Raw genomic sequence first — 21713 nt, 5'->3', positions numbered from 1 at the left:
TTTGGAGCTTTCACCTAAATAACTACAGGTGGTGAGATAAGCTGCACAATATAATTGACCTTTCAGTATATTGTTGCACACACACCATCTATTTAGCAAATGCCCTTGTTATCAACAGCAGCCTTTTAAACTCACCTGAGCTAACAGGTATGTGAGCTGGTTACTCTGCTGCGCTTAAAATTTCTTTTTTGGTTTGCTACAATGCCTTTTCTGAAACGTTGTCTCCCTCTGCTGGAACACTGACTTCTTTCATTTAATGCCTGCAGACTATAAAAGAGAAACCAACCCAAAAAGTTTGGTTGATTAGTCTGTGGCATTCTTTTAAACTGTTGCTTATGGCGGTCTCTGTGAGCTTCTCAGTGACATTCAGCCATCCAGGTATCCCGCCTGCAGTAGACGGAATGTGGCAATGGAACGCTGGCTGCGCGTGTCATAATAGGCTCTGAGCCTTTAAATACCTGCGCACAGCAGCAGCCACCTTCAGTCTGCTGCTGGACAGCCAGCAGCAGCAGCAGCAGGAGAGGTAATTAATCAGCAACCCTCCTGCTAAGGGTAGACAGCTGCTCGTTCCACCCCCCCCCCGCCTTAATTGGTTCTCCTCCCTTCCAACGGTGTTGAGGCGGGTGGGAACAGCCGGGGGTTGAGGGTACTGTGCTAAAAGAGGTGGAGTTATGCAGATCTAAAACGCGTGGATTGCAGCAGCAGCAAGCCGAAAAGTGCAGGCATGTGAGGGATCTAGAGGTTGACAGCATGTCTTCTTAACGGGAGTCCAGGTGGCCATCTCCACAAATGGACTTTTCAGAATCCTTGGGTGGCACCGTAGTCGGAAACCAATTCTGGTTATCGCTTCTCGGCCTTATGGCTGAGATCAAGTGTAGTATCTGTTCTTATCAGTTTAATATCTGATACGTCCCCTATCTGGGGACCATATATTAAATGGATTTTTAGAACAGGGAGATGGAAAAAGAGCTTGCTCTGTCCACTCCACGCATTGACCTGGTATTGCAGTATCTCCAGGACCGGTGCACCCCTTCTTTAATGCAGTTTCTAAAATCAGAAAGAATTGAATTCAATGCTTTTTGTTCATTTTGCTTGTTTGTCGGATTTTGGGATGGGCTCTTTGGCTTTGCTTTTCTTCTCCTCATTGGATTTTTCATGTTAAAAGTTGCAGAAGCCAGATGACAAGCTCATTTTGGTTCAACTTCAGCAACTGTGCATTGCATTGCCATGTAATGTAATGTAATGCAATGCTATCTATCTAGCTCTCCCTCTATACTTCCTTTTGAATAAACAGACATATTAGGCAAGCATTTTGGAGCTTTCACCTAAATAACTACAGGTGGTGAGATAAGCTGCACAATATAATTGACCTTTCAGTATATTGTTGCACACACACCATCTATTTAGCAAATGCCCTTGTTATCAACAGCAGCCTTTTAAACTCACCTGAGCTAACAGGTATGTGAGCTGGTTACTCTGCTGCGCTTAAAATTTCTTTTTTGGTTTGCTACAATGCCTTTTCTGAAACGTTGTCTCCCTCTGCTGGAACACTGACTTCTTTCATTTAATGCCTGCAGACTATAAAAGAGAAACCAACCCAAAAAGTTTGGTTGATTAGTCTGTGGCATTCTTTTAAACTGTTGCTTATGGCGGTCTCTGTGAGCTTCTCAGTGACATTCAGCCATCCAGGTATCCCGCCTGCAGTAGACGGAATGTGGCAATGGAACGCTGGCTGCGCGTGTCATAATAGGCTCTGAGCCTTTATATACCTGCGCACAGCAGCAGCCACCTTCAGTCTGCTGCTGGACAGCCAGCAGCAGCAGCAGCAGGAGAGGTAATTAATCAGCAACCCTCCTGCTAAGGGTAGACAGCTGCTCGTTCCACCCCCCCCCCACCTTATTTGGTTCTCCTCCCTTCCAACGGTGTTGAGGCGGGTGGGAACAGCCGGGGGTTGAGGGTACTGTGCTAAAAGAGGTGGAGTTATGCAGATCTAAAACGCGTGGATTGCAGCAGCAGCAAGCCGAAAAGTGCAGGCATGTGAGGGATCTAGAGGTTGACAGCATGTCTTCTTAACGGGAGTCCAGGTGGCCATCTCCACAAATGGACTTTTCAGAATTCTTGGGTGGCACCGTAGTCGGAAACCAATTCTGGTTATCGCTTCTCGGCCTTTTGGCTAAGATCAAGTGTAGTATCTGTTCTTATCAGTTTAATATCTGATACGTCCCCTATCTGGGGACCATATATTAAATGGATTTTTAGAACAGGGAGATGGAAAAAGAGCTTGCTCTGTCCACTCCACGCATTGACCTGGTATTGCAGTATCTCCAGGACCGGTGCACCTCTTCTTTAATGCAGTTTCTAAAATCAGAAAGAATTGAATTCAATGCTTTTTGTTCATTTTGCTTGTTTGTCGGATTTTGGGATGGACTCTTTGGCTTTGCTTTTCTTCTCCTCATTGGATTTTTCATGTTAAAAGTTGCAGAAGCCAGATGACAAGCTCATTTTGGTTCAACTTCAGCAACTGTGCATTGCATTGCCATGTAATGTAATGTAATGCAATGCTATCTATCTAGCTCTCCCTCTATACTTCCTTTTGGATAAACAGACATATTAGGCAAGCATTTTGGAGCTTTCACCTAAATAACTACAGGTGGTGAGATAAGCTGCACAATATAATTGACCTTTCAGTATATTGTTGCACACACACCATCTATTTAGCAAATGCCCTTGTTATCAACAGCAGCCTTTTAAACTCACCTGAGCTAACAGGTATGTGAGCTGGTTACTCTGCTGCGCTTAAAATTTCTTTTTTGGTTTGCTACAATGCCTTTTCTGAAACGTTGTCTCCCTCTGCTGGAACACTGACTTCTTTCATTTAATGCCTGCAGACTATAAAAGAGAAACCAACCCAAAAAGTTTGGTTGATTAGTCTGTGGCATTCTTTTAAACTGTTGCTTATGGCGGTCTCTGTGAGCTTCTCAGTGACATTCAGCCATCCAGGTATCCCGCCTGCAGTAGACGGAATGTGGCAATGGAACGCTGGCTGCGCGTGTCATAATAGGCTCTGAGCCTTTATATACCTGCGCACAGCAGCAGCCACCTTCAGTCTGCTGCTGGACAGCCAGCAGCAGCAGCAGGAGAGGTAATTAATCAGCAACCCTCCTGCTAAGGGTAGACAGCTGCTCGTTCCACCCCCCCCCCGCCTTAATTGGTTCTCCTCCCTTCCAACGGTGTTGAGGCGGGTGGGAACAGCCGGGGGTTGAGGGTACTGTGCTAAAAGAGGTGGAGTTATGCAGATCTAAAACGCGTGGATTGCAGCAGCAGCAAGCCGAAAAGTGCAGGCATGTGAGGGATCTAGAGGTTGACAGCATGTCTTCTTAACGGGAGTCCAGGTGGCCATCTCCACAAATGGACTTTTCAGAATCCTTGGGTGGCACCGTAGTCGGAAACCAATTCTGGTTATCGCTTCTCGGCCTTTTGGCTAAGATCAAGTGTAGTATCTGTTCTTATCAGTTTAATATCTGATACGTTCCCTATCTGGGGACCATATATTAAATGGATTTTTAGAACAGGGAGATGGAAAAAGAGCTTGCTCTGTCCACTCCACGCATTGACCTGGTATTGCAGTATCTCCAGGACCGGTGCACCCCTTCTTTAATGCAGTTTCTAAAATCAGAAAGAATTGAATTCAATGCTTTTTGTTCATTTTGCTTGTTTGTCGGATTTTGGGATGGACTCTTTGGCTTTGCTTTTCTTCTCCTCATTGGATTTTTCATGTTAAAAGTTGCAGAAGCCAGATGACAAGCTCATTTTGGTTCAACTTCAGCAACTGTGCATTGCATTGCCATGTAATGTAATGTAATGCAATGCTATCTATCTAGCTCTCCCTCTATACTTCCTTTTGGATAAACAGACATATTAGGCAAGCATTTTGGAGCTTTCACCTAAATAACTACAGGTGGTGAGATAAGCTGCACAATATAATTGACCTTTCAGTATATTGTTGCACACACACCATCTATTTAGCAAATGCCCTTGTTATCAACAGCAGCCTTTTAAACTCACCTGAGCTAACAGGTATGTGAGCTGGTTACTCTGCTGCGCTTAAAATTTCTTTTTTGGTTTGCTACAATGCCTTTTCTGAAACGTTGTCTCCCTCTGCTGGAACACTGACTTCTTTCATTTAATGCCTGCAGACTATAAAAGAGAAACCAACCCAAAAAGTTTGGTTGATTAGTCTGTGGCATTCTTTTAAACTGTTGCTTATGGCGGTCTCTGTGAGCTTCTCAGTGACATTCAGCCATCCAGGTATCCCGCCTGCAGTAGACGGAATGTGGCAATGGAACGCTGGCTGCGCGTGTCATAATAGGCTCTGAGCCTTTATATACCTGCGCACAGCAGCAGCCACCTTCAGTCTGCTGCTGGACAGCCAGCAGCAGCAGCAGCAGGAGAGGTAATTAATCAGCAACCCTCCTGCTAAGGGTAGACAGCTGCTCGTTCCACCCCCCCCCCGCCTTAATTGGTTCTCCTCCCTTCCAACGGTGTTGAGGCGGGTGGGAACAGCCGGGGGTTGAGGGTACTGTGCTAAAAGAGGTGGAGTTATGCAGATCTAAAACGCGTGGATTGCAGCAGCAGCAAGCCGAAAAGTGCAGGCATGTGAGGGATCTAGAGGTTGACAGCATGTCTTCTTAACGGGAGTCCAGATGGCCATCTCCACAAATGGACTTTTCAGAATCCTTGGGTGGCACCGTAGTCGGAAACCAATTCTGGTTATCGCTTCTCGGCCTTTTGGCTAAGATCAAGTGTAGTATCTGTTCTTATCAGTTTAATATCTGATACGTCCCCTATCTGGGGACCATATATTAAATGGATTTTTAGAACAGGGAGATGGAAAAAGAGCTTGCTCTGTCCACTCCACGCATTGACCTGGTATTGCAGTATCTCCAGGACCGGTGCACCCCTTCTTTAATGCAGTTTCTAAAATCAGAAAGAATTGAATTCAATGCTTTTTGTTCATTTTGCTTGTTTGTCGGATTTTGGGATGGACTCTTTGGCTTTGCTTTTCTTCTCCTCATTGGATTTTTCATGTTAAAAGTTGCAGAAGCCAGATGACAAGCTCATTTTGGTTCAACTTCAGCAACTGTGCATTGCATTGCCATGTAATGTAATGTAATGCAATGCTATCTATCTAGCTCTCCCTCTATACTTCCTTTTGGATAAACAGACATATTAGGCAAGCATTTTGGAGCTTTCACCTAAATAACTACAGGTGGTGAGATAAGCTGCACAATATAATTGACCTTTCAGTATATTGTTGCACACACACCATCTATTTAGCAAATGCCCTTGTTATCAACAGCAGCCTTTTAAACTCACCTGAGCTAACAGGTATGTGAGCTGGTTACTCTGCTGCGCTTAAAATTTCTTTTTTGGTTTGCTACAATGCCTTTTCTGAAACGTTGTCTCCCTCTGCTGGAACACTGACTTCTTTCATTTAATGCCTGCAGACTATAAAAGAGAAACCAACCCAAAAAGTTTGGTTGATTAGTCTGTGGCATTCTTTTAAACTGTTGCTTATGGCGGTCTCTGTGAGCTTCTCAGTGACATTCAGCCATCCAGGTATCCCGCCTGCAGTAGACGGAATGTGGCAATGGAACGCTGGCTGCGCGTGTCATAATAGGCTCTGAGCCTTTATATACCTGCGCACAGCAGCAGCCACCTTCAGTCTGCTGCTGGACAGCCAGCAGCAGCAGCAGCAGGAGAGGTAATTAATCAGCAACCCTCCTGCTAAGGGTAGACAGCTGCTCGTTCCACCCCCCCCCCCCGCCTTAATTGGTTCTCCTCCCTTCCAACAGTGTTGAGGCGGGTGGGAACAGCCGGGAGTTGAGGGTACTGTGCTAAAAGAGGTGGAGTTATGCAGATCTAAAACGCGTGGATTGCAGCAGCAGCAAGCCGAAAAGTGCAGGCATGTGAGGGATCTAGAGGTTGACAGCATGTCTTCTTAATGGGAGTCCAGGTGGCCATCTCCACAAATGGACTTTTCAGAATCCTTGGGTGGCACCGTAGTCGGAAACCAATTCTGGTTATCGCTTCTCGGCCTTTTGGCTGAGACCAAGTGCTTCACAGCAGGAGGTTTCAGTTGAAGGGTACTCAGGTACCCCTCTCCTTGGCCTGGCAGGATCGTCCACTTCGGTGGGCTTCACCTGCCTGCTGCTATTAGGGAGAGGGATTAGTCCTAGGGTAACGGGCAGCGATCCCCCAGCCTTCAGGTGCTTTATCACAAAGCTCTGAAGGCGCAGATTGCAGGCGGTTGCAATTTGCATTTTGTTGCGCCATACCATGGAGGTTGACCCCAACCTCGTGCCTCTATATGCGAGGCTCAAGAACACCATAAGGGTCCGCTTTACGGCTGGTGGTTCCGATATGCGGAATCTGGGATATGTAGTCCAGGACGTGCTTGAGAAACTGCTCCACGTCAGAACCAACGAAATCCTTTCTATCCAGGATTATCCTCGACGTGGAGACTATGATGTAACCTTTACTGGCGAAGGTATTTTCAAAGATGTTTTGTCCAGAGTTAAGTCGGTAGAAAATAGCCCTGGTCTAAAAGGGATTCAGATTATCGAGCACGTCCTGGATGAGGTAAAGATGGTGGTTGTGAAAATCTTCTCACCCTTCATAACGGCACCAGAGATTATTTCCTTTTTGTCAGTTTATTTTAAAAGTGTGAAATTGATTGGGAAAGTGTTGAATGAGTTTAACATCTGGACCTCAAAATGGAAGTTTTTAGTAAAATGTGAAAGAGACCCAAAATTCCCTGGAGGTGTGAGACTTCCTCCAGCTCGATTTAAAATAGGGCAAACTAATGGGGATTTTTTTTTCTCAGGAATGCCACTTTTCTGTAGGTATTGTGGTCTCTATGGGCACTCTAAGGATAGTTGTGGTGCCACTTGTAGAAATTGTGCCAGTACTGAACATGACACAAAGGAGTGCCCAAATGAAAAAAAATGCTCTTTTTGTCGGACACCTGGTCATTTCTATTTTTCTTGCCCTCACAGGTTCAGAGAGGATGAACAAAAACAAAAGGAGAAGTCCAAGACATCCGGGAATGGACGGGCCAATCAGACCACCCCTCAGGAGGAGGAACAGCAACCTGGAGCCTCGGGAGGTGATAAGGGCGCTTCGACTAGTAACAATCCCTCCGAGTCAATGACAGGTAACTCACAGGAGCCCAGGAGCTGGCTGAAAGACCATAAGGAGGCTAAAAGGAAGGCTGAGAAAGATCATAAAGGGGCGGTCGGTAAGGCCAAAAAAGAGCGCCAAAAGGCTGACACCGAGCCCAAAATTCCCACTGGGTCTCACGAGAGCGAGGGCGGTACGTGGCATTTGGTGAGGTCTCATAATAAGAAAAAGAATGGTTCCGTGGAGGTGGCTAATAGGGAGGAGATGGATACATCCCCTCACGGGGGTGTAGACTCTGGAATCCCGAGGTCCCGGGGCTCTGCTGCCCCAGGTGGGGCCCCGAACCTGGCTGCCTCCGGGGACTCTGAGGCTCCGCCATGTGCGCAGCCTGCCCCTGTGTTACGACCCTCTGCGGGTCAGCAGGGGAGTGCGGAGCCTCTCGGAGACCCACCTGACGAGGACCTAAATGGTCAGCCTATGGAGACCCAGTGTAACCTTTCTCTCAATATCCTTCCGAGCTACACCCCAGTAGCATCGGGTCTTAATTTAAGTGAATGTTCCTTCTTCGATGATGAAGACTCTTTGATAACGGTGGATTCAGAAGAGGGCGTTGGTGAAAGTCCAAGTGGTCTGATCCGTCCATCGGATAGGTAAAGTCCAGTTTTTGTTTCTTCCTAACCATTTGTTATGATGGCTGACATTAGTGGTGTTTCCCTCAATGTGAGAGGCATAGGATCCAAGACCAGAAGAGCTACTGTTTTACATTTTTTAACCTGTTTTACAGCTTCTGTTTTCTTTTTACAAGAATGTCATATCCCTCATAAGATTTCTTACAAAAAATATAAGGAAGAGTGGAAACATTGTCCATCGGTCTGGTCTGGATCAAATGCAACCGGATCAGCCGGGGTAGCTATACTTTTTAAGGGAAATGTGTCTATTGATTTTATCCAAGATATTTTACCGGGTCGTATTCTTTTAGTTAAGGCTTTTATTGATGGGACAAGATGGCAGTTTTTAAATTTTTATGGGTCACCTGATAAAAATGAAAGGGCTGATATGCTGGAAATTTTACCTTTATTTATTAACATTTCTGAACCTTTTATCCTGGCAGGTGATTTTAATTGTATTTTAAAAGGCGAAAGCCGACGCTCCGGTTCCGTGAGTAGAAATTATGACAAAACGTCTGGAATGTTAAGCAATATTATAAATGATTGTAAATTAACTGATGTGTATAAAGAATGTAACAAGGATAGCCCTATAGACGCTGGTTTCACCTGGAGCAATTCTACATGTAGCTCCAGGATAGATTTTGTTTTAGGTTCAGAAAAAATACTGCCAGTGAAATGTGAAGTTTTAACTAATATTCTCTCAGATCACAAGGTTTTATCTTTTAGAGTGAGGATTAATGGAAAGAAGAAATGTGGTAAGAAATCTTGGAAATTGAATGTGTCCCTTTTAAAAGATCCACAAATTTTATCGGATTTTATTGAGTTTTATGTAAAGTGTAGAAAAAGGAAAAACCCCAATATTTCTTTTAGCTCCTGGTGGGATAGAATGAAAATAAGCATTAAAGATTTCTTTATTAAGAAAAGCATACAAAAAGCTAAAGAAAAGTTTGAGATCTATAATTTTCTTAATATCAGGTTACAGACATTGTACAAATTCAAAGACAATGGTCTGGATGTAGGTAATGATATATTGAGTCTTAAAGGAGAAATTTCAAAGTGGTTGGAACAAAAAGGAAAAGAACTGATTTTTCGTTCAAAGGTAAAACACGTAGAAGAGGATGAGACTTGTTCCAGGTATTTTTTTAAGAAAAACAAACAGGCAAAAACAATAATTGATAACATAGATGGAGATAATAATATCAACGTTATATTGGATAAGGTAAATGTCTATTTTAATGATCTTTTTAATGTAAAAACTGTAGACCATGATTTAATACACACTTTCCTGGGGGAGATCAAGTCCACCCTAGATGCTGATGCCCAAAGTTTTTTATCCCAACCTCTATGTGAGGAAGAGATTTTAGAAACCATGAAGAGTTTTAAAAATGGTAAAGTGCCCGGCCCTGATGGTATCCCCATAGAGTTTTATATAAGTTTTTATGATATTTTAAAAGATGATTTGTTTAATTTGTTTTCCGAAGTTTTTAATAATAAGGTTTTACTCAACTCATGGAAGAAAGGTGAGGTATCACTACTATACAAAAAAGGTGACAAAACGGATCTTAAAAACTGGAGGCCGATAACTCTTTTAAATAGTGATTACAAAATTATGGCTAAGATCTGTGCAAATCGGTTGAAAAAGGTGATACATAAAGTAATTCATGCAAATCAGGTATGCGGGGTACCTGGGCGTAGTATCTGGGACAATTTAAACCTGGTGAAAGATTGTATTGAAGATGTAAAAACCAGAAAGACAAAGATGTCAATCCTAGCGGTGGATTTTGAGAAAGCTTTTGACCGCGTGTCTCATTTTTATCTTTTTAAAGTTTTAGAAAAAATGGGCATTCCGGGTGGGTTTTTATTGTCTCTTAAAGCTTTTTATAATGATTGTACGAGTAAGATTTTAGTTAATGGTTTTAAAACAAAAGAGGTAGTTTTAAAATCAGGGGTGAAGCAGGGTTGCCCTTTGTCCCCCCTGCTTTTTATATGTGCTATAGAACCCCTTTTATGTACAATACGCCAGGATAAGCAAATATGTGGAGTACCCTTACCCGGAGGGAACGGTCTACAAGTTAAAGTTGTAAGCTATATGGATGATGTAGCAGTGTTTGGATGTGATGTACCTTCAATACAAAAAACGATAAGCCAAATTCAGTCTTTTTGTACAGTTTCCGGTTTTAAAATTAATCTTACTAAATGTAATATTTTAAATGTCGGGGGGATGAGTTTACATGATGTACCAATTGCAGTTACAGATTCCATTACTATTTTAGGTGTTTCTTTTAATGAATCTAATAATGGTTTTAATAGCTGGGATGCGGCAGCACAGAAAATTAATCAGAAAATCTGCATGTGGAATATGAGAAAGCTGTCAATGGAAGGTAAAGTTCTGATTGTAAAAATGGTGATATTACCTATCCTGTTATATCTTAGTTTGGTGTTCCCCCCTCCTACAAATTTGTTGAAACGAATTACAAAAGTATGTTTTACCTTTTTTTGGGGCTCAAAAATGGAGAAACTCAAAAGAGAAATTGTGACAAAGCCAAAGGTTAAAGGTGGGAAAGATTTCCCTGTTTTAGATAAGTTTCTTTTAATACATTTTTTCTGTTTCTGTTTTAAAACCCTTTTTAAAGATAATTACCTTTCCTATTTTATGCGTTTTAACACTGGTTTTCTCATGAGAAGGTTTGGTTGGTTTGAAACGGTTTTATCCTTTCCTTATGCTTTTAACCTACCTGCACATTATGAGATTTTAAAGAAAATTATTCTTGATTTTAATTTGAATAAGAAACAGACAGGGGATCTATGTAACAGCAAGACACTACTCAAACAAATTAGTACTGATGTGACGTTGTGTGATATTGAACGTTATGATGATGACAAAACTGTACACATATGGAAAATGATTAACGCCCCTTATCTTTTTAATGTACAGAAAGACATGTCTTGGAGCTGCGCACACCACTGTCTTCCTTGCCGGGCATTCCAGTACAGAAGAGGTTTTGTGAGGTCTGCCATCTGCCCAAGAGAAGGTTGTCAAGAAGAAGAGACAGTGAAGCATCTTTTATGGACTTGTGCTTTTGCTAAAGAGTTCTGGAGAAGATTAATCCCCCTGCTGGAGAAAATGGTGGACCTCAAGGACTTTAATTTTGCATCAGTGTTATATGGTCTTCTGGAATGCCCAACAATGGACCAAAAAATAATGGCGTGGAAGACAGTGAATTGTGCCAAGATAGCGCTCTGGAATGCTAGAAATATTGCTGTTTTTAAACATGAAATGTTACCAGTAGATGATGTTTTAGCCTTTTGTAAAAGTGAAATGTACATATACTATTTATTGGACAGGAAAAAGAATGTAACGTTGGCAGGCAAATGGCTTTTTAACCTATGGAATATTTGAAGTCATGTAAAAATTTGCTGTGATGGAATTTTTATTTTTCTTTGAAGTCCCGAAAGTGTAATGTGGATGTAATGGTTTTATTTCTGTAATTTGTTAAATTTTAAATAAACGGTTTTTATCCCCATGTGGGGGATAGCCAAATTAAAAAAAAAAAAATCTGTTCTTATCAGTTTAATATCTGATACGTCCCCTATCTGGGGACCATATATTAAATGGATTTTTAGAACAGGGAGATGGAAAAAGAGCTTGCTCTGTCCACTCCACGCATTGACCTGGTATTGCAGTATCTCCAGGACCGGTGCACCCCTTCTTTAATGCAGTTTCTAAAATCAGAAAGAATTGAATTCAATGCTTTTTGTTCATTTTGCTTGTTTGTCGGATTTTGGGATGGACTCTTTGGCTTTGCTTTTCTTCTCCTCATTGGATTTTTCATGTTAAAAGTTGCAGAAGCCAGATGACAAGCTCATTTTGGTTCAACTTCAGCAACTGTGCATTGCATTGCCATGTAATGTAATGTAATGCAATGCTATCTATCTAGCTCTCCCTCTATACTTCCTTTTGGATAAACAGACATATTAGGCAAGCATTTTGGAGCTTTCACCTAAATAACTACAGGTGGTGAGATAAGCTGCACAATATAATTGACCTTTCAGTATATTGTTGCACACACACCATCTATTTAGCAAATGCCCTTGTTATCAACAGCAGCCTTTTAAACTCACCTGAGCTAACAGGTATGTGAGCTGGTTACTCTGCTGCGCTTAAAATTTCTTTTTTGGTTTGCTACAATGCCTTTTCTGAAACGTTGTCTCCCTCTGCTGGAACACTGACTTCTTTCATTTAATGCCTGCAGACTATAAAAGAGAAACCAACCCAAAAAGTTTGGTTGATTAGTCTGTGGCATTCTTTTAAACTGTTGCTTATGGCGGTCTCTGTGAGCTTCTCAGTGACATTCAGCCATCCAGGTATCCCGCCTGCAGTAGACGGAATGTGGCAATGGAACGCTGGCTGCACGTGTCATAATAGGCTCTGAGCCTTTATATACCTGCGCACAGCAGCAGCCACCTTCAGTCTGCTGCTGGACAGCCAGCAGCAGCAGCAGCAGGAGAGGTAATTAATCAGCAACCCTCCTGCTAAGGGTAGACAGCTGCTCGTTCCACCCCCCCCCCGCCTTAATTGGTTCTCCTCCCTTCCAACGGTGTTGAGGCGGGTGGGAACAGCCGGGGGTTGAGGGTACTGTGCTAAAAGAGGTGGAGTTATGCAGATCTAAAACGCGTGGATTGCAGCAGCAGCAAGCCGAAAAGTGCAGGCATGTGAGGGATCTAGAGGTTGACAGCATGTCTTCTTAACGGGAGTCCAGGTGGCCATCTCCACAAATGGACTTTTCAGAATCCTTGGGTGGCACCGTAGTCGGAAACCAATTCTGGTTATCGCTTCTCGGCCTTTTGGCTAAGATCAAGTGTAGTATCTGTTCTTATCAGTTTAATATCTGATACGTCCCCTATCTGGGGACCATATATTAAATGGATTTTTAGAACAGGGAGATGGAAAAAGAGCTTGCTCTGTCCACTCCACGCATTGACCTGGTATTGCAGTATCTCCAGGACCGGTGCACCCCTTCTTTAATGCAGTTTCTAAAATCAGAAAGAATTGAATTCAATGCTTTTTGTTCATTTTGCTTGTTTGTCGGATTTTGGGATGGACTCTTTGGCTTTGCTTTTCTTCTCCTCATTGGATTTTTCATGTTAAAAGTTGCAGAAGCCAGATGACAAGCTCATTTTGGTTCAACTTCAGCAACTGTGCATTGCATTGCCATGTAATGTAATGTAATGCAATGCTATCTATCTAGCTCTCCCTCTATACTTCCTTTTGGATAAACAGACATATTAGGCAAGCATTTTGGAGCTTTCACCTAAATAACTACAGGTGGTGAGATAAGCTGCACAATATAATTGACCTTTCAGTATATTGTTGCACACACACCATCTATTTAGCAAATGCCCTTGTTATCAACAGCAGCCTTTTAAACTCACCTGAGCTAACAGGTATGTGAGCTGGTTACTCTGCTGCGCTTAAAATTTCTTTTTTGGTTTGCTACAATGCCTTTTCTGAAACGTTGTCTCCCTCTGCTGGAACACTGACTTCTTTCATTTAATGCCTGCAGACTATAAAAGAGAAACCAACCCAAAAAGTTTGGTTGATTAGTCTGTGGCATTCTTTTAAACTGTTGCTTATGGCGGTCTCTGTGAGCTTCTCAGTGACATTCAGCCATCCAGGTATCCCGCCTGCAGTAGACGGAATGTGGCAATGGAACGCTGGCTGCGCGTGTCATAATAGGCTCTGAGCCTTTATATACCTGCGCACAGCAGCAGCCACCTTCAGTCTGCTGCTGGACAGCCAGCAGCAGCAGCAGCAGGAGAGGTAATTAATCAGCAACCCTCCTGCTAAGGGTAGACAGCTGCTCGTTCCACCCCCCCCCGCCTTAATTGGTTCTCCTCCCTTCCAACGGTGTTGAGGCGGGTGGGAACAGCCGGGGGTTGAGGGTACTGTGCTAAAAGAGGTGGAGTTATGCAGATCTAAAACGCGTGGATTGCAGCAGCAGCAAGCCGAAAAGTGCAGGCATGTGAGGGATCTAGAGGTTGACAGCATGTCTTCTTAACGGGAGTCCAGGTGGCCATCTCCACAAATGGACTTTTCAGAATCCTTGGGTGGCACCGTAGTCGGAAACCAATTCTGGTTATCGCTTCTCGGCCTTTTGGCTAAGATCAAGTGTAGTATCTGTTCTTATCAGTTTAATATCTGATACGTCCCCTATCTGGGGACCATATATTAAATGGATTTTTAGAACAGGGAGATGGAAAAAGAGCTTGCTCTGTCCACTCCACGCATTGACCTGGTATTGCAGTATCTCCAGGACCGGTGCACCCCTTCTTTAATGCAGTTTCTAAAATCAGAAAGAATTGAATTCAATGCTTTTGGTTCATTTTGCTTGTTTGTCGGATTTTGGGATGGACTCTTTGGCTTTGCTTTTCTTCTCCTCATTGGATTTTTCATGTTAAAAGTTGCAGAAGCCAGATGACAAGCTCATTTTGGTTCAACTTCAGCAACTGTGCATTGCATTGCCATGTAATGTAATGTAATGCAATGCTATCTATCTAGCTCTCCCTCTATACTTCCTTTTGGATAAACAGACATATTAGGCAAGCATTTTGGAGCTTTCACCTAAATAACTACAGGTGGTGAGATAAGCTGCACAATATAATTGACCTTTCAGTATATTGTTGCACACACACCATCTATTTAGCAAATGCCCTTGTTATCAACAGCAGCCTTTTAAACTCACCTGAGCTAACAGGTATGTGAGCTGGTTACTCTGCTGCGCTTAAAATTTCTTTTTTGGTTTGCTACAATGCCTTTTCTGAAACGTTGTCTCCCTCTGCTGGAACACTGACTTCTTTCATTTAATGCCTGCAGACTATAAAAGAGAAACCAACCCAAAAAGTTTGGTTGATTAGTCTGTGGCATTCTTTTAAACTGTTGCTTATGGCGGTCTCTGTGAGCTTCTCAGTGACATTCAGCCATCCAGGTATCCCGCCTGCAGTAGACGGAATGTGGCAATGGAACGCTGGCTGCGCGTGTCATAATAGGCTCTGAGCCTTTATATACCTGCGCACAGCAGCAGCCACCTTCAGTCTGCTGCTGGACAGCCAGCAGCAGCAGCAGCAGGAGAGGTAATTAATCAGCAACCCTCCTGCTAAGGGTAGACAGCTGCTCGTTCCACCCCCCCCCCCGCCTTAATTGGTTCTCCTCCCTTCCAACGGTGTTGAGGCGGGTGGGAACAGCCGGGGGTTGAGGGTACTGTGCTAAAAGAGGTGGAGTTATGCAGATCTAAAACGCGTGGATTGCAGCAGCAGCAAGCCGAAAAGTGCAGGCATGTGAGGGATCTAGAGGTTGACAGCATGTCTTCTTAACGGGAGTCCAGGTGGCCATCTCCACAAATGGACTTTTCAGAATCCTTGGGTGGCACCGTAGTCGGAAACCAATTCTGGTTATCGCTTCTCGGCCTTTTGGCTAAGATCAAGTGTAGTATCTGTTCTTATCAGTTTAATATCTGATACGTCCCCTATCTGGGGACCATAAATTAAATGGATTTTTAGAACAGGGAGATAGAAAAAGAGCTTGCTCTGTCCACTCCACGCATTGACCTGGTATTGCAGTATCTCCAGGACCGGTGCACCCCTTCTTTAATGCAGTTTCTAAAATCAGAAAGAATTGAATTCAATGCTTTTTGTTCATTTTGCTTGTTTGTCGGATTTTGGGATGGACTCTTTGGCTTTGCTTTTCTTCTCCTCATTGGATTTTTCATGTTAAAAGTTGCAGAAGCCAGATGACAAGCTCATTTTGGTTCAACTTCAGCAACTGTGCATTGCATTGCCATGTAATGTAATGTAATGCAATGCTATCTATCTAGCTCTCCCTCTATACTTCCTTTTGGATAAACAGACATATTAGGCAAGCATTTTGGAGCTTTCACCTAAATAACTACAGGTGGTGAGATAAGCTGCACAATATAATTGACCTTTCAGTATATTGTTGCACACACACCATCTATTTAGCAAATGCCCTTGTTATCAACAGCAGCCTTTTAAACTCACCTGAGCTAACAGGTATGTGAGCTGGTTACTCTGCTGCGCTTAAAATTTCTTTTTTGGTTTGCTACAATGCCTTTTCTGAAACGTTGTCTCCCTCTGCTGGAACACTGACTTCTTTCATTTAATGCCTGCAGACTATAAAAGAGAAACCAACCCAAAAAGTTTGGTTGATTAGTCTGTGGCATTCTTTTAAACTGTTGCTTATGGCGGTCTCTGTGAGCTTCTCAGTGACATTCAGCCATCCAGGTATCCCGCCTGCAGTAGACGGAATGTGGCAATGGAACGCTGGCTGCGCGTGTCATAATAGGCTCTGAGCCTTTATATACCTGCGCACAGCAGCAGCCACCTTCAGTCTGCTGCTGGACAGCCAGCAGCAGCAGCAGCAGGAGAGGTAATTAATCAGCAACCCTCCTGCTAAGGGTAGACAGCTGCTCGTTCCACCCCCCCGCCTTAATTGGTTCTCCTCCCTTCCAACGGTGTTGAGGCGGGTGGGAACAGCCGGGGGTTGAGGGTACTGTGCTAAAAGAGGTGGAGTTATGCAGATCTAAAACGCGTGGATTGCAGCAGCAGCAAGCCGAAAAGTGCAGGCATGTGAGGGATCTAGAGGTTGACAGCATGTCTTCTTAACGGGAGTCCAGGTGGCCATCTCCACAAATGGACTTTTCAGAATCCTTGGGTGGCACCGTAGTCGGAAACCAATTCTGGTTATCGCTTCTCGGCCTTTTGGCTAAGATCAAGTGTAGTATCTGTTCTTATCAGTTTAATATCTGATACGTCCCCTATCTGGGGACCATATATTAAATGGATTTTTAGAACAGGGAGATGGAAAAAGAGCTTGCTCTGTCCACTCCACGCATTGACCTGGTATTGCAGTATCTCCAGGACCGGTGCACCCCTTCTTTAATGCAGTTTCTAAAATCAGAAAGAATTGAATTCAATGCTTTTTGTTCATTTTGCTTGTTTGTCGGATTTTGGGATGGACTCTTTGGCTTTGCTTTTCTTCTCCTCATTGGATTTTTCATGTTAAAAGTTGCAGAAGCCAGATGACAAGCTCATTTTGGTTCAACTTCAGCAACTGTGCATTGCATTGCCATGTAATGTAATGTAATGCAATGCTATCTATCTAGCTCTCCCTCTATACTTCCTTTTGGATAAACAGACATATTAGGCAAGCATTTTGGAGCTTTCACCTAAATAACTACAGGTGGTGAGATAAGCTGCACAATATAATTGACCTTTCAGTATATTGTTGCACACACACCATCTATTTAGCAAATGCCCTTGTTATCAACAGCAGCCTTTTAAACTCACCTGAGCTAACAGGTATGTGAGCTGGTTACTCTGCTGCGCTTAAAATTTCTTTTTTGGTTTGCTACAATGCCTTTTCTGAAACGTTGTCTCCCTCTGCTGGAACACTGACTTCTTTCATTTAATGCCTGCAGACTATAAAAGAGAAACCAACCCAAAAAGTTTGGTTGATTAGTCTGTGGCATTCTTTTAAACTGTTGCTTATGGCGGTCTCTGTGAGCTTCTCAGTGACATTCAGCCATCCAGGTATCCCGCCTGCAGTAGACGGAATGTGGCAATGGAACGCTGGCTGCGCGTGTCATAATAGGCTCTGAGCCTTTATATACCTGCGCACAGCAGCAGCCACCTTCAGTCTGCTGCTGGACAGCCAGCAGCAGCAGCAGCAGGAGAGGTAATTAATCAGCATCCCTCCTGCTAAGGGTAGACAGCTGCTCGTTCCACCCCCCCCCCCGCCTTAATTGGTTCTCCTCCCTTCCAACGGTGTTGAGGCGGGTGGGAACAGCCGGGGGTTGAGGGTACTGTGCTAAAAGAGGTGGAGTTATGCAGATCTAAAACGCGTGGATTGCAGCAGCAGCAAGCCGAAAAGTGCAGGCATGTGAGGGATCTAGAGGTTGACAGCATGTCTTCTTAACGGGAGTCCAGGTGGCCATCTCCACAAATGGACTTTTCAGAATCCTTGGGTGGCACCGTAGTCGGAAACCAATTCTGGTTATCGCTTCTCGGCCTTTTGGCTAAGATCAAGTGTAGTATCTGTTCTTATCAGTTTAATATCTGATACGTCCCCTATCTGGGGACCATATATTAAATGGATTTTTAGAACAGGGAGATGGAAAAAGAGCTTGCTCTGTCCACTCCACGCATTGACCTGGTATTGCAGTATCTCCAGGACCGGTGCACCCCTTCTTTAATGCAGTTTCTAAAATCAGAAAGAATTGAATTCAATGCTTTTTGTTCATTTTGCTTGTTTGTCGGATTTTGGGATGGACTCTTTGGCTTTGCTTTTCTTCTCCTCATTGGATTTTTCATGTTAAAAGTTGTAGAAGCCAGATGACAAGCTCATTTTGGTTCAACTTCAGCAACTGTGCATTGCATTGCCATGTAATGTAATGTAATGCAATGCTATCTATCTAGCTCTCCCTCTATACTTCCTTTTGGATAAACAGACATATTAGGCAAGCATTTTGGAGCTTTCACCTAAATAACTACAGGTGGTGAGATAAGCTGCACAATATAATTGACCTTTCAGTATATTGTTGCACACACACCATCTATTTAGCAAATGCCCTTGTTATCAACAGCAGCCTTTTAAACTCACCTGAGCTAACAGGTATGTGAGCTGGTTACTCTGCTGCGCTTAAAATTTCTTTTTTGGTTTGCTACAATGCCTTTTCTGAAACGTTGTCTCCCTCTGCTGGAACACTGACTTCTTTCATTTAATGCCTGCAGACTATAAAAGAGAAACCAACCCAAAAAGTTTGGTTGATTAGTCTGTGGCATTCTTTTAAACTGTTGCTTATGGCGGTCTCTGTGAGCTTCTCAGTGACATTCAGCCATCCAGGTATCCCGCCTGCAGTAGACGGAATGTGGCAATGGAACGCTGGCTGCGCGTGTCATAATAGGCTCTGAGCCTTTATATACCTGCGCACAGCAGCAGCCACCTTCAGTCTGCTGCTGGACAGCCAGCAGCAGCAGCAGCAGGAGAGGTAATTAATCAGCAACCCTCCTGCTAAGGGTAGACAGCTGCTCGTTCCACCCCCCCCCGCCTTAATTGGTTCTCCTCCCTTCCAACGGTGTTGAGGCGGGTGGGAACAGCCGGGGGTTGAGGGTACTGTGCTAAAAGAGGTGGAGTTATGCAGATCTAAAACGCGTGGATTGCAGCAGCAGCAAGCCGAAAAGTGCAGGCATGTGAGGGATCTAGAGGTTGACAGCATGTCTTCTTAACGGGAGTCCAGGTGGCCATCTCCACAAATGGACTTTTCAGAATCCTTGGGTGGCACCGTAGTCGGAAACCAATTCTGGTTATCGCTTCTCGGACTTTTGGCTAAGATCAAGTGTAGTATCTGTTCTTATCAGTTTAATATCTGATACGTCCCCTATCTGGGGACCATATATTAAATGGATTTTTAGAACAGGGAGATGGAAAAAGAGCTTGCTCTGTCCACTCCACGCATTGACCTGGTATTGCAGTATCTCCAGGACCGGTGCACCCCTTCTTTAATGCAGTTTCTAAAATCAGAAAGAATTGAATTCAATGCTTTTTGTTCATTTTGCTTGTTTGTCGGATTTTGGGATGGACTCTTTGGCTTTGCTTTTCTTCTCCTCATTGGATTTTTCATGTTAAAAGTTGCAGAAGCCAGATGACAAGCTCATTTTGGTTCAACTTCAGCAACTGTGCATTGCATTGCCATGTAATGTAATGTAATGCAATGCTATCTATCTAGCTCTCCCTCTATACTTCCTTTTGGATAAACAGACATATTAGGCAAGCATTTTGGAGCTTTCACCTAAATAACTACAGGTGGTGAGATAAGCTGCACAATATAATTGACCTTTCAGTATATTGTTGCACACACACCATCTATTTAGCAAATGCCCTTGTTATCAACAGCAGCCTTTTAAACTCACCTGAGCTAACAGGTATGTGAGCTGGTTACTCTGCTGCGCTTAAAATTTCTTTTTTGGTTTGCTACAATGCCTTTTCTGAAACGTTGTCTCCCTCTGCTGGAACACTGACTTCTTTCATTTAATGCCTGCAGACTATAAAAGAGAAACCAACCCAAAAAGTTTGGTTGATTAGTCTGTGGCATTCTTTTAAACTGTTGCTTATGGCGGTCTCTGTGAGCTTCTCAGTGACATTCAGCCATCCAGGTATCCCGCCTGCAGTAGACGGAATGTGGCAATGGAACGCTGGCTGCGCGTGTCATAATAGGCTCTGAGCCTTTATATACCTGCGCACAGCAGCAGCCACCTTCAGTCTGCTGCTGGACAGCCAGCAGCAGCAGCAGCAGGAGAGGTAATTAATCAGCAACCCTCCTGCTAAGGGTAGACAGCTGCTCGTTCCACCCCCCCCCCCCCGCCTTAATTGGTTCTCCTCCCTTCCAACGGTGTTGAGGCGGGTGGGAACAGCCGGGGGTTGAGGGTACTGTGCTAAAAGAGGTGGAGTTATGCAGATCTAAAACGCGTGGATTGCAGCAGCAGCAAGCCGAAAAGTGCAGGCATGTGAGGGATCTAGAGGTTGACAGCATGTCTTCTTAACGGGAGTCCAGGTGGCCATCTCCACAAATGGACTTTTCAGAATCCTTGGGTGGCACCGTAGTCGGAAACCAATTCTGGTTATCGCTTCTCGGCCTTTTGGCTAAGATCAAGTGTAGTATCTGTTCTTATCAGTTTAATATCTGATACGTCCCCTATCTGGGGACCATATATTAAATGGATTTTTAGAACAGGGAGATGGAAAAAGAGCTTGCTCTGTCCACTCCACGCATTGACCTGGTATTGCAGTATCTCCAGGACCGGTGCACCCCTTCTTTAATGCAGTTTCTAAAATCAGAAAGAATTGAATTCAATGCTTTTTGTTCATTTTGCTTGTTTGTCGGATTTTGGGATGGACTCTTTGGCTTTGCTTTTCTTCTCCTCATTGGATTTTTCATGTTAAAAGTTGCAGAAGCCAGATGACAAGCTCATTTTGGTTCAACTTCAGCAACTGTGCATTGCATTGCCATGTAATGTAATGTAATGCAATGCTATCTATCTAGCTCTCCCTCTATACTTCCTTTTGGATAAACAGACATATTAGGCAAGCATTTTGGAGCTTTCACCTAAATAACTACAGGTGGTGAGATAAGCTGCACAATATAATTGACCTTTCAGTATATTGTTGCACACACACCATCTATTTAGCAAATGCCCTTGTTATCAACAGCAGCCTTTTAAACTCACCTGAGCTAACAGGTATGTGAGCTGGTTACTCTGCTGCGCTTAAAATTTCTTTTTTGGTTTGCTACAATGCCTTTTCTGAAACGTTGTCTCCCTCTGCTGGAACACTGACTTCTTTCATTTAATGCCTGCAGACTATAAAAGAGAAACCAACCCAAAAAGTTTGGTTGATTAGTCTGTGGCATTCTTTTAAACTGTTGCTTATGGCGGTCTCTGTGAGCTTCTCAGTGACATTCAGCCATCCAGGTATCCCGCCTGCAGTAGACGGAATGTGGCAATGGAACGCTGGCTGCGCGTGTCATAATAGGCTCTGAGCCTTTATATACCTGCGCACAGCAGCAGCCACCTTCAGTCTGCTGCTGGACAGCCAGCAGCAGCAGCAGCAGGAGAGGTAATTAATCAGCAACCCTCCTGCTAAGGGTAGACAGCTGCTCGTTCCACCCCCCCCCGCCTTAATTGGTTCTCCTCCCTTCCAACGGTGTTGAGGCGGGTGGGAACAGCCGGGGGTTGAGGGTACTGTGCTAAAAGAGGTGGAGTTATGCAGATCTAAAACGCGTGGATTGCAGC

General features: G+C 43.8%; 11 non-coding genes and 1 pseudogene across 11 annotated transcripts; all 12 read left to right on the top strand.

Moving 5' to 3' along the window:
• The first annotated feature begins 842 nt into the window (after positions 1-842).
• On the top strand, positions 843-1033 carry LOC141184972 (U2 spliceosomal RNA). The gene has a single exon (XR_012259677.1). It is a non-coding gene; the product is annotated as a U2 spliceosomal RNA (small nuclear RNA).
• A 1120-nt stretch (positions 1034-2153) lies between these two features.
• On the top strand, positions 2154-2344 carry LOC141191194 (U2 spliceosomal RNA). The gene has a single exon (XR_012265193.1). It is a non-coding gene; the product is annotated as a U2 spliceosomal RNA (small nuclear RNA).
• A 1117-nt stretch (positions 2345-3461) lies between these two features.
• LOC141184375 (U2 spliceosomal RNA) lies at positions 3462-3652 on the top strand. The gene has a single exon (XR_012259136.1). It is a non-coding gene; the product is annotated as a U2 spliceosomal RNA (small nuclear RNA).
• Positions 3653-4772: 1120 nt separating this feature from the next.
• Positions 4773-4963, top strand: LOC141190520 (U2 spliceosomal RNA). The gene has a single exon (XR_012264545.1). It is a non-coding gene; the product is annotated as a U2 spliceosomal RNA (small nuclear RNA).
• A 6395-nt stretch (positions 4964-11358) lies between these two features.
• On the top strand, positions 11359-11559 carry LOC141185859 (U2 spliceosomal RNA; annotated as a pseudogene).
• Positions 11560-12679: 1120 nt separating this feature from the next.
• LOC141190519 (U2 spliceosomal RNA) lies at positions 12680-12870 on the top strand. The gene has a single exon (XR_012264544.1). It is a non-coding gene; the product is annotated as a U2 spliceosomal RNA (small nuclear RNA).
• Positions 12871-13989: 1119 nt separating this feature from the next.
• On the top strand, positions 13990-14180 carry LOC141190518 (U2 spliceosomal RNA). Its single transcript, XR_012264543.1, has one exon. It is a non-coding gene; the product is annotated as a U2 spliceosomal RNA (small nuclear RNA).
• Positions 14181-15301: 1121 nt separating this feature from the next.
• On the top strand, positions 15302-15492 carry LOC141184873 (U2 spliceosomal RNA). The gene has a single exon (XR_012259587.1). It is a non-coding gene; the product is annotated as a U2 spliceosomal RNA (small nuclear RNA).
• A 1117-nt stretch (positions 15493-16609) lies between these two features.
• LOC141190517 (U2 spliceosomal RNA) lies at positions 16610-16800 on the top strand. The gene has a single exon (XR_012264542.1). It is a non-coding gene; the product is annotated as a U2 spliceosomal RNA (small nuclear RNA).
• A 1121-nt stretch (positions 16801-17921) lies between these two features.
• On the top strand, positions 17922-18112 carry LOC141190516 (U2 spliceosomal RNA). Its single transcript, XR_012264541.1, has one exon. It is a non-coding gene; the product is annotated as a U2 spliceosomal RNA (small nuclear RNA).
• Positions 18113-19231: 1119 nt separating this feature from the next.
• LOC141185504 (U2 spliceosomal RNA) lies at positions 19232-19422 on the top strand. The gene has a single exon (XR_012260161.1). It is a non-coding gene; the product is annotated as a U2 spliceosomal RNA (small nuclear RNA).
• Positions 19423-20545: 1123 nt separating this feature from the next.
• Positions 20546-20736, top strand: LOC141190515 (U2 spliceosomal RNA). Its single transcript, XR_012264540.1, has one exon. It is a non-coding gene; the product is annotated as a U2 spliceosomal RNA (small nuclear RNA).
• Positions 20737-21713: the final 977 nt, after the last annotated feature.

Source organism: Phyllobates terribilis, unplaced genomic scaffold (assembly GCF_046119375.1).
Source record: "Phyllobates terribilis strain yellow unplaced genomic scaffold, ASM4611937v1 Scaffold_40__1_contigs__length_11209783, whole genome shotgun sequence".
NCBI lineage: Eukaryota > Metazoa > Chordata > Amphibia > Anura > Dendrobatidae > Phyllobates > Phyllobates terribilis.
This window is presented reverse-complemented; position numbering and strand designations above follow the sequence as displayed.